Raw genomic sequence first — 11,395 nt, forward strand, 5'->3', positions numbered from 1 at the left:
TAATGTGTTGTGAAAACATTGTCACAGGAGGGAGCACTCTTCTCAGGAGAGGGTAGGAGAGGAACTACAAAAGGTTTACCAAATAGGCATTGATCTATGTAAGTATTAACTCATTAACATGTGTTAACTAATTTAATCCTCATGACCATCTTCAATAAGTAGGTACTATTATTAGACCCATGTTAGAGAAGAAACTGAAGCACAGAGAATCCATTTTACTTTCACAAAGCTAGAAATTGGTGAAAGTAGGTTTTGAACTCAGGCATTCTGGTCCAGGACCAAGATCATAAAACCAGGTCATACCACCTCTATACAATTAAAATTCTATTTCTCTTTACCGATGAGAAAAGATGCCCACAAAATATCAATCTAAGAAAGCAGATTACAGAACAGGACTCTTAGGCCAGATCCCAAGCACGTGAAATTATAAAGACAAGCACAGAGAGATATCTGGATGAATGACCACCAAAGTGGTAAAGCTGGTATTGTCTAATGAGAGAATTTTATTATTTTGAGGAATTTTCTATACAGACTGAATTTTTTACAAAAATTCAGGAGTCATTGCAACAAATATGATAAAGCTAACATCACAGAATCCAAGCCACACCTTAGCAGGATGCTCATCCACCTCACACATAGAAACACCACGATCTTTCAGTCATTGCCATAGACATTGCAGGTCAGGACACCCTGATTGCCACTCTGGCTTTGCTGCAGTAATTACACCAATTTGCCTCTGATGCTTAAGTGCTGCCATTGAGCCTCCATCATTCTAAAATCCCAACATCCCACACTGACATGAAGGAGTCCTGTTTCTTTTACTGTCTGCAGAGAACAGCAACTCTCCAGCCTGGTACAATAGTGGATATCAAGCTTTTCAAATAAAGGCCAGTGGTCTCTTAACAGTGCATTCCTTATTGACTCAGCAAAAGAAGTGTCTCCTGGCCCTCCCGCGGAACACAGTTAGAGTAAGAATTCTTAGACCTTACATAAGAAATCCATTCTGATGTTATCTACACTACGATCCAAGATAACACAATGCCAAGGAAGTTCTGGAAACTCTATTATTTTCTGTAGGTTTTCATCATGTCCAGAGTTCAGTGAGCCATCACAGAAAACCAAAGCCATCACCAAAAAATGCTGCCCGAACATTAAATCCCAAGTCGTGGGCAAGTAACCCTATGTCAATGAAATTCTCTTGTCCAGCTCATTGTACCATCTTCCCACTGGAATAACACCTTTGAGGTCCACTCACACATCTTTGGCCACCTTCCTGCCCGTATATATTAGCTACGTTCTGCAATACCTTTGTTGTGTAAACTATGTATCCTCAGCACAGGGCTTGTGTTTCACTTTTAAGGCTGAAATGAGAATTGCCTCTGTTTACAGCCTGGAGGCAATAAGGAGTGGTGGCAGAAGGTCTTGAGGAGAACCAGTATTATCTTGTGAGATTCGCACTTTGTGTAAAGTCAAGGCACACTCTTTATGCAGGGGAACCCATTTCCTTCAGGGGAAAGAGCTGCTTTTGAGCAGGGATTTAGTCTTTCAACACCTTGCCCTCCATCTATATCTACTCCTAGTTAATTATAGATGAAAACCTTAGTAATTTAAATGCCACTCAATGTCAAGAGTTATCACGTATCACCAGTGAGGGAGGTCCTTATTGCTCTCAGATAGATAGCAGTCAAACTCTTAAATCCCAGTGTGTACTGTAGATCATTCTTCTTCCCCAAATTGAGTTTGCTGGAAAGAGCAGATTCTAGGCAGTTATGGATATGGTTCCCAATCCAGACCTCCCAGCTTTGGGAAGCCAAAGTAAGTGGGTGTCAGGGGAAAGATCCTGAACAATTTCCATATGATATCACTCAAGCTCAGTCCCTGTCCTCCAGTTGATTAGAGGATGGTAATATCTACCTCCTAAGGACATGTCCAGGCACTTCATATGATGAAAGCTTTAGAAAAGATGCTCACCCTCAATAGCAGTGAAAAAATAAAAAAATAATACAACGAGATGTAATTTTTCATTCTGAAGACTGGGAATAAAGATAATATTGATAGTATTCAGTGTTGGTAAGAATGTGGATAAAGGGGTTCTCAAATACAGCTGATGGACATGTCAATTAATATAACACTTCTGAGACCAATTTGGTTGCCAATCAAAATTTTAAATGCCCATATCCTTTGGCCCAATGATATCACTTCTAGAGATTTATTCTACAGAAATGCAAGCAAATGTGAGTTATGCATATACATCACAGAATGATGTTTATTGCAGCATTGTTCTAAGAACAAAAAAATCAGAAACTCCCTGATAATCCACCAGTAAACAAATGGTTAAATAACTTATGGTATATCCATACCATGCAACCAGTAGTCAGAATGAAAAAACACTGAATATCCTGGACAGTGCTGAGTGAAAGAGCAAATAATGAGCAATGCATAAAACATAATCCTTCTTATGTAAAATCTCTCTCCCTCTCTCTCAAAATGTTTAAAGGATACATACTGAGGAGGAAAGTGAGGATTGGAGGGGGTTTGAATTTTTTAATATGAGCATGTATTGTTATATGATTTCAAAAAGAAATGTAACATGTGCTTACTCTACTTGCAAGATTTTATGATTGTACTGAGGAATCTATGTATGTCTGCATATGCCACAGGAAATAGGGAATTCATCATATTGGTTTATAATAGCAATCTGTTGTTGAATTAATTTTCAACTTGCTGCATCATTAATAACCAAATACTTATTAATGCCAAAAGAGAATTGTATTTGCTTTTGTTTCCTAATGTGAGCAAAACAAAAGATTATATGTGATGTATTCATTTTCTCTCACAAATATTTACTAAATCCTTGTGTATACCAGGCACTCAACTAGTACAAGTAGTGTACACAGTCCCTGACTTAAACTGGTGGAGAATATAGAAAGTAATTAATAAACAAACAAACAAATACATAATAGTAAAACAAAATAAATTTTTATATGGGGCTAGTGCTATAAAATAAAAAACCCAAGTATTTTAAAGATAATTATAGAAGACAGGATAGGGGTGGGGTTAAGGAGGCTGAATAACTCCAAAGTTTATGTTCTCTCCATTGTACCTTCCTGCTTCTACAAAATAGATAATGGTATGAGGAGGAATCAAACTAACAAGCAGGTCCAGGGTTGGAAGATGAAACTGAAGAGACAAATCTCAGAGGTATGGAGGGAGTTCTCCCACCTGGGCCTGGAGTGAAGAGGAGAGGATGTGGAGGTGAACAGTCACCATTACCTTCAGGTGTGAGGAGTCAGCCCTGGCTGACTGCCTCTCTTCATCTTCTCAGCTTCTTCTCAAAGAGAAGTGATGGCAACGCTTGACCTCCCAGATGCCCAAGATACATCCCTGGCCTCCTAGGTGAGTGGCCCAGGAGTGGGGCCAGAGCAGGAGCCCTGTGCAGCCCTGCAGATTCATTTGCAGAGCTGGGGCAGATGGAGCAGATGACCTCTGAGTTAAAAGGGCTCCATATGGTTTGGGTTCCACATGGACCACCATCAGTCTGGGTGGTGGTATATTAATGGAGGAAAATTAAGAAGCAAAGTCATTGGTCCCTCTTGAAGGTTTTCTTTCTGACAAAATGAGAAATTCTGGGAAAGAGGGCTCATGTCCTCTGCAGGTCCGCTTGCTTCATCCACAGCCAGAAATCTGGGAACTAGAAAGTGATGCAACATCCCCTGTGGAAAATGCAGGCCTGGCATTTCTTTCTTTGATGGGAGACTGGGAGGCTGACTGAATGTCACTTTGCCTTTACCTGTGGATTTTCAGCCTCACAGTTTCCCTCCAGAGGGCTCTTCTGGGCCTAACAATCTCACGTCTTTGCTGACACAGTTCCTATAGATGCTCTACTTCTTACCAGACAACATGGCTCTCAATGTGCATAAAGTTGGAGCCATGGACTGGGATCCCTGGACTTCTAAAATATGGACTTGGAGGACTTAACTTTGACATCCAGAGTGATTACTGGAGGGCAGATGGTGGGGGAAGGACTGTGGGTTACAGAGAACCCTACCATCACCATCTTTCCCAATCAAGTGGGAGAGATAAGCCATGTAATAATAAAAATTATGGTGGTGATGATGATGATAGTTAATATTTATTAGTGTATATATTAATAATTAACTAATTAATATTATTAGTTAATATTAGTTAATATTATTTAATAGTTATTATTAACAGTGCTGAGCACTGTTTCAAGTATTAGCTCAAGTAGGACTGACACAAGGTGGTATGTGGAGATGGCATCACTAGAAGAGCTGCACTATATTTTCAAAAGGTGTTGGAGCGGGGAGAGCTCATTTCTGACTGGAGTGCCTGTAAGAGTTCCATATAGTTCCATCTTGGCCTTAGGGTTTGGGCAGGATTTGGAAACCTCTTGGGACAGAAGGTTCTCTTTCACAACACAGCAGAAGCTCTCCAAGGACAAGGCCTGTATCTCTTCCCCTTTTCTCCCTTGGCACTCTGCACTCTTCAGTGTGTGCTCCTGGAGGCAGAAAATGCCATTTCCTCAGTGCCTCATCCAGTGTTGGGCTAAACTGGCTGAAAGCAGAAACTACTCAGTGCAGACCCCTTGATTGGGTCCTGTAAGCTCAGCTCGTTCAGACTAGTGAGGGACACAGTTCAAAGTTCCCCTGGCATGAGTTTGGGGATTTGCCTTCTTCCAGGCCAGGACTTAGGACATTTAGATGTGGGAGATGAAGGCAGTAACTCTTCCTGCAGAAGCCTCCTGAAGACTGGAGCAGAACACATTCAGAGGGTACAGGGAGGAGCAAGGGAACATTGGAAGAGCCAGGGCTTTGCAGCAGACATGGCTGAGTTCCCTACACTCTGTGGGATCCAGGCACCCTCATATTTTGTCTAGTCCTTTGATTATCTGCTTATACTAGTCAAGCTCCAGTTTTCACACTTGAAAAATAGGGATAACTAAGCTGCCCTGCAGGGTTATTTGGATAATAAAGCATTAATAATCCAAAGTGTTTTTCACATAAAATAAATTTTGTAAATACATCTCAAGAGACACTTGTTTTAAATAAACCTTTTGTTGTAGCAATAAACCATTTAATTTAAATGATAAATCTCCAACTGGAAGAGGAAGAACACACTGAATTCATAGTGTTCCAACCAACTGGGTATGTGGGGTGAGCAGCACAGATCTGGGGTCTTCTCTAGGAATTTAAATACTTACATTTTAGCTGGGGGTGGAGAGAGAGATAATAAATCAGTGTCATGTATCAAAGTGATAATGGTTCTACAAATAATTAAAATTTAAAATAGAATGATTGAGTGGCCACTTTAGATTGGAGGAGACAGGAAGGCCTCCCAGGGAAGACAATATTTAAGCTGAAAACTAAAGGATGAAAGGGAATCCACAATGCAAAATTCAGGCGACATCACATTCCAAGCAATGTCCTGGAGCACAATGGGAAGAGGGGTTGTAGAAAAGGTTGAAGAAGGGCACAGGTTATATCATATAGGGCTTTGTAAGGAAGCATAAGGAGTGTGGATGTAAATGTCCATGTTAAAGGGGAACTCATTGGAGGATTTTAAGATGGGGTGTAACATAATCTGGTTTATCATTATTCCTTTCTTTCTTATTTTAAGATCACTCTACCAGATATATAGAGAATGGATTTGGGGAATGAAGCCAGTTGGAAAGCACTAATACCATCCGTAAATAATATGGGCTCAAACTAAATTGGTGTTTGTGAAAACGGAGAGAAGATGAATTCAATTTTGGAAATTGAGTCAAAAGAACTTGTTTAATCATTGGATGACAGGGTGTAAATTCATTTCAGAATACCTTACTGCCTATTTATGTGGTTCTTAGGATTTTCCTTCGGACTGGTTGTAACGTCTTTCTGTGCTTCATTTATTAATGAGTTAAACTCTTGGACTCGTGTTCATCTTGTATTTGTATATTTGCATACAAATATATTTGAAGTATTTGTATGGTTTTACCGTTTTTAGTAATTTAACAGATGGAAGGGATTGAAGAGTGAATGGGAAATGAATAGAGATAACACACATACATAATTATAGAAGTCTGGATTAGGGGTCATGCTGATCTTTCTTTACCCCTTTAGGAGGCAATGCCTACACATCTCTGGGAAACTACTCAGGTCCCTATAACATGCAGTCTCAGTGCAACCGTCAAACAGATGCCTCTTAATTTACCTCCCTTCCTTAGCCCCGTTGGTCCAACTATTTTCTCCCAAGGAGGCCAAAGACATTGGTCACTTAAGAGTAACGTCGTCTTCTGCTTGCATGCCTTCATGCAAGTGCCACGGCTCCCGCTGACCACCTGTTCCTGTAGAAAACTAGCTTCCGTCCCGGAAGACGAGAACTGCCGGCTGAGTGACGTCAGCGCGCAGCGCAAGCCGGGGAGAACATGACGTTGTGGGCCGCGCGGGCCAGGGGCGGGGCCAGATCATTGTCCTGCTTGTCAGACGTGCGGTTCTCCTCAGTTCTTAAGGTGTGGGGCAGGGGGGGACGTGATGTCAGTGCGCCCCGCGGGCCGGGAATGTGTTCGAGTCACTGCTCTCTCCTCTTCCGCTCTTGGACGGCGTTGGGAAGGGGAGGAGCGTGACGCCACTGCTCTCTGGGGGCGGGACCACATACATGCCTAGTCCTTGCGCCTGGGCAGGTGAGAGGGGAGATGAGGGAGGTGTGCTCGTGGTGCGCCGCGTTGTCTGTGTTATAGCCTTTTCGTGACTCTGCGGCCCTTAAGTTATCCGTGAATGCTCACAACTCTCGGTGTAAGGAGTATTCAACTTTCAAAATTGAAGTAACAGAGGCCTGGAGAAGTGAAGTAACTTGCAAAAGATTACACAGCAGAACTGGCTTCTAGACGGTCTAATAATTAATTACCTTCTCTATGAAAGAAACAATATCTTGCTCATGAAATGTTTTGAAGATTAAATGCATGTAAAGCGCCGTACATATCCCTAAAATTCTTTCATATCCCTGTATATGTGACGAATCTGCCTATCCACTCCAGAGCCGGGACCAGTTCTGATTTCCAGGTGGGTCCCCAGTGCCTGGACAGGAGTAACACAGTATGCTGAGCAAAAAGACTTGAAGCCGAGATAGCAGATCTTATTTAGCAAAAAGAGATCAAAATGCAGGCGTCTCAGCTGCACTCTACCAAGCACACACATCCAAATCAGCACTTTTTCACTTTGTTTTTTTAATTGGTACCCTCCCTACATTCACCCAGACTGAAAATCTGATAGTCACGCTGCTGTTTCATGCCCTTCATATCTGATTAGTCACTGACTCCCAACCTGTCTCCTGTTCCTTCCTTATTCTGTATTTTCTAGATAAAGCCTTATCAAATGATCTCTAACTTGCTTCTTCAAATTGATTCATTTCTTCAATTAATAAATATTTACTGTGCTTAGTAATTATTTAATTCACCAAAGATTTCCAGTTTTACCCCTTCCCAATACATGATGGGCATATACTTCCTGGACCCTGATGAATAAGTTGTTAATTTCAAACAGAGCATTTAATTGCCTGTGACAGTTCCAGAACTCCCTTGTGCAGCAACAGTAGCTTCATTAGCCTGCTCACTGAATAGCTAGGATGTGCAGAGTCCTTGTGTTAACCCATAATGAACAGGTAGTATGGGAAAGAGATAAACTTCTTTTGTTTTAAGACACTAAGAGTTTGGAGGTCGTTTGTTACCATGGTGTAACCTAGCCTATTCTGACTGATACAAATGCATGCAGTGGTGAGCAAAAATGAATTTGGTCCATGTCCTCATGGAGCTTATAAAATATATATCTGACCACATCCCCTTCCTTGCTTTAAAACTTTGAACATCTTCCCATTGATTGAAGGATAAAGTCCAAACTCAATTTGTTATTCTAGGTATTTCAGGTTCTGTTCCCCTCCCCCATCCATCTTTTGGTCCAGCCAAACTCTTCTGTTGGGCTACTGACTGCCTAAATCCATATGCTTTTAAGTCCCTGCCCGAAATTTTGGCCATGACATACATTCAACCTGAAATTCCCTCCACCCATGTTTGCATGTCCTGATTTACTACTGTATCACTGTTAAATACTTCATACTACTCTCTACTAACCCTTTTAAAACACTCATAATCCTAATTATGTGTTTCAGTGATTGTCTTTCTCCAGGGTTGTAAACATCTTAAGCAGTCCATCTTCTTCACCATTGGGTTAGGAACATATAAGATCTTAAATATTTGTTAAATGAATGGATAGCTCATTGGATCCTTCATAGCTTGTTAAAAATGCTGTCAATTCTATGTATTAGTTTCCTAATGCTACTGTAACAAATTATACCATAGTTAATGGCTTAAGACAACACAAATTTCTTATTTTACAGTTCTGTAGATATTGGAGGCTCTAGGGGAGAATTGGCTTCCTTGCTTTCTCTAGTTTCTAGAGGCTGTCCAAATTCCTTGGCTAGGGGCCCCCCTTATTCTATCTTTAAACTTAACAATATTGCTTTTCTCTGATGATTCTTCTGTAGTCACAGCGCCCTCTAACTGTGAGCTCAGCTGGGAAACATTTTCCAATTTTAATGACCCATACAGTTAGATTGAGCCCACATGGAAACTTGCAGATAAGTTCTCTTACCTCAGCGTCCTTAATTTAGTCATATCTGCAAAGTCCTTTCGTCAATAAGTAACATATTCATAGTTCTGGGGATTAGGATATGAGCATCTTTGCAGGGGTAGAGTGGGGTGGTGCATTATTCTGTCAAAAATCTTTCTTTGCTTCTCTCTCTAGCTTGGTATTTACCCCTCAACATCAGTCGAATGAAGACTTCCCTAAAAACAATCATGAGTCTCCCAGAAGTAGAGTAACCATATAATTTATGGTCCAAACTGAGACACTTTTGATAGTTAAAGGAAGCACTATTAATATTTACACCAGGACAACAGGTGTATTCTGGACTGCCCAGCATAGCAGGATGAAATGGGTATATATGTCTTGTGGAGACTCTATCCTGAATTGGAGCAGCATTTTTATGGATGCCCTGACATAGTCTTTTTAGAGATCAAGGAGGAGATGTTGGAAGCTTTACTTTCCTCAAAAATCTTGTTAGAATGGAGATGGGACACTTGACCTTTTCTTAAATTTTGGCTCAACTGGTTAAACCTGGGTCTTTTTCTTCACTGATTTAGGAAGCCTCCTTTAGCAAGTAGTTCCAGTACTCCTTGTAGACACATGACAAAAGATAAAAAGATTTCAAGGTCGGGAAACAGGATCTGCCTCATATTTGACTTGTAAATGGTGAGTTTTCAGCTTTAGGGAGAAAGATAAAGAATATTAAAGTAAATATTCCATAGTTTTTCTCATATATAATTAAGCCTTTTCATTTCTAGGATTTGTTAATCCTAGATCATAGATAGAGCCAGAATATATTTCAGGAAACCCTTGACTCTTGTGATCCTGTTATACAAATAAGTTAAGTGTTGTCCCAGGGTCAGTTATTATATTGCAGTTGCAATACGGTGGCTTTCCAATTCTATCACATGTTCTACATTTCCCTGTGTAAAAGAGCTTTCCTTCCCACCCCAAACTTTTTTTCCTTTTATTCTTGTATTTTTAATGAATATTACTATGGACTCATATGATTTTTTGTTATTGTTTTAGTGTATTATAATCTATTACCATCAACATTCTTTTCTGATCCTCAAATTATCTCAGATTTGGCCATGGGAGCCCCTTTTAATCTGCTCCTGTAACCTTTTCACCTATCTCCATCAGACTTTGACTTCTTTCTTCCTCTCTGGTGCAAGACATTTCAGGCTCACCTTGTATTTTATCTACCCCTGACCTGAAATGCCATTTCTCCAAGGAGCTCTGATTCTTTTCAGTGAGGAATAATATGTAGGAACCAAGATCTGGACTTTAGGTGTACTCATTGCTTCTGGGGTGGCATTGCCTCTTAGCTGTTGTCGTTTCTCTTTAGCATGTTCTCTTTATCATTCTTTTGTTAAGCTGAATAGTGTTTCACTGTGACTATACCTTTTTTTAAAGCCAGTCTCCTTTAGAAGAGCATTTAGGTTATTTCCAGTATTTTTGCTATTATACATAATGCTACAACGAATAACCTTGCACATATGTTGCTTCATATCTGTAGTGGTGTATCTTCAAGGCAAATAAATTCCTAGATGTGAGATTGCTAGATTAAATGGTAAACACAAATGCAGCTTTATTAGACACTGTCAAATTCTTCTCCATAGGGTTATACCATTTTGTATTTCCAGCAGTATTCTTTGAGAGTACCCATTTACTCACAGCCTTACCAACAGATTAATTTGTCAAACTTACACATTTCTGAAAATATGATAGGTAAGAATTGGTATCTAAATGTAGCATTAAATTGCCTTTCTCTAAAGTAAAGCTGAAGATTTTTTCATTTGTTTAAGGGTCATTTGAGTATTATTTATGGTAAACTGTGTTCATGTCTTTAGTTGACTTTTCTATAGAGTTTTGGTTCTTTTTTTTCTTGATTTTTTATGTGTTCTTTTATATTAGGCACATTAAACATTTATCTATGATGTATGTTGCAAATATCAACTCCCAGTTTGACATTAGTCTTTTGACTTTGTTTATAATGTTTGCCACAATTTTTAAAATTTTATATAACCAAACTTATCAATATTTTATTGTGTCTGGATTTTGAGTCATAATAAGGCAAAAACTACTATAAATTTAGGCATTAATTTTTCCTGTCATAAGTAATTTGAACTCTGTCAAATTTATCTACTTGTTTGATGCCTTCAACATTGTTCTAGTTTGCTAATGCTGCCGGAATGCAAAACACCAGAGATGGATTGGCTTTTATAAAAGGGCGTTTATTTGGTTACACAGTTACAGTCTTAAGGCCATAAAGTGTCCAAGGTAACACATCAGCAATCAGGTACCTTCACTGGAGGATGGCCAATGGTGTCCGGAAAACCTCTGTTAGCTGGGAAGGCACGTGGCTGGCGTCTGCTCCAAAGTTCTGGTTTCAAAATGGTTTTCTCCCAGGACGTTCTTCTCTAGGCTGCAGTTCCTCAAAAATGTCACTCTTAGTTGCATTTGGGATATTTGTCCTCTCTCAGCTTCTCTGGAGCAAGAGTCTGCTTTCAATGGCTGTTTTCAAACTGTCTCTCATCTGCAGCTCCTGTGCTTTCTTCAAAGTGTCACTCTTGGCTGTAGCTCCTCTTCAAAAGGTCACTCTCAGCTGCAGTGAGTTCCCTCTGCCTGTCAGCTCATTTATATGGCTCCACTGATCAAGGCCCACCCTGAATGGGTGGGGCCACACCTCCATGGAAATAGCTCATCAGAGTTATTACCTACAGTTGGATGGGGCACATTTCCATGCAAACAACCTA

Source organism: Choloepus didactylus, chromosome 1, assembly GCF_015220235.1.
Source record: "Choloepus didactylus isolate mChoDid1 chromosome 1, mChoDid1.pri, whole genome shotgun sequence".
NCBI lineage: Eukaryota > Metazoa > Chordata > Mammalia > Pilosa > Megalonychidae > Choloepus > Choloepus didactylus.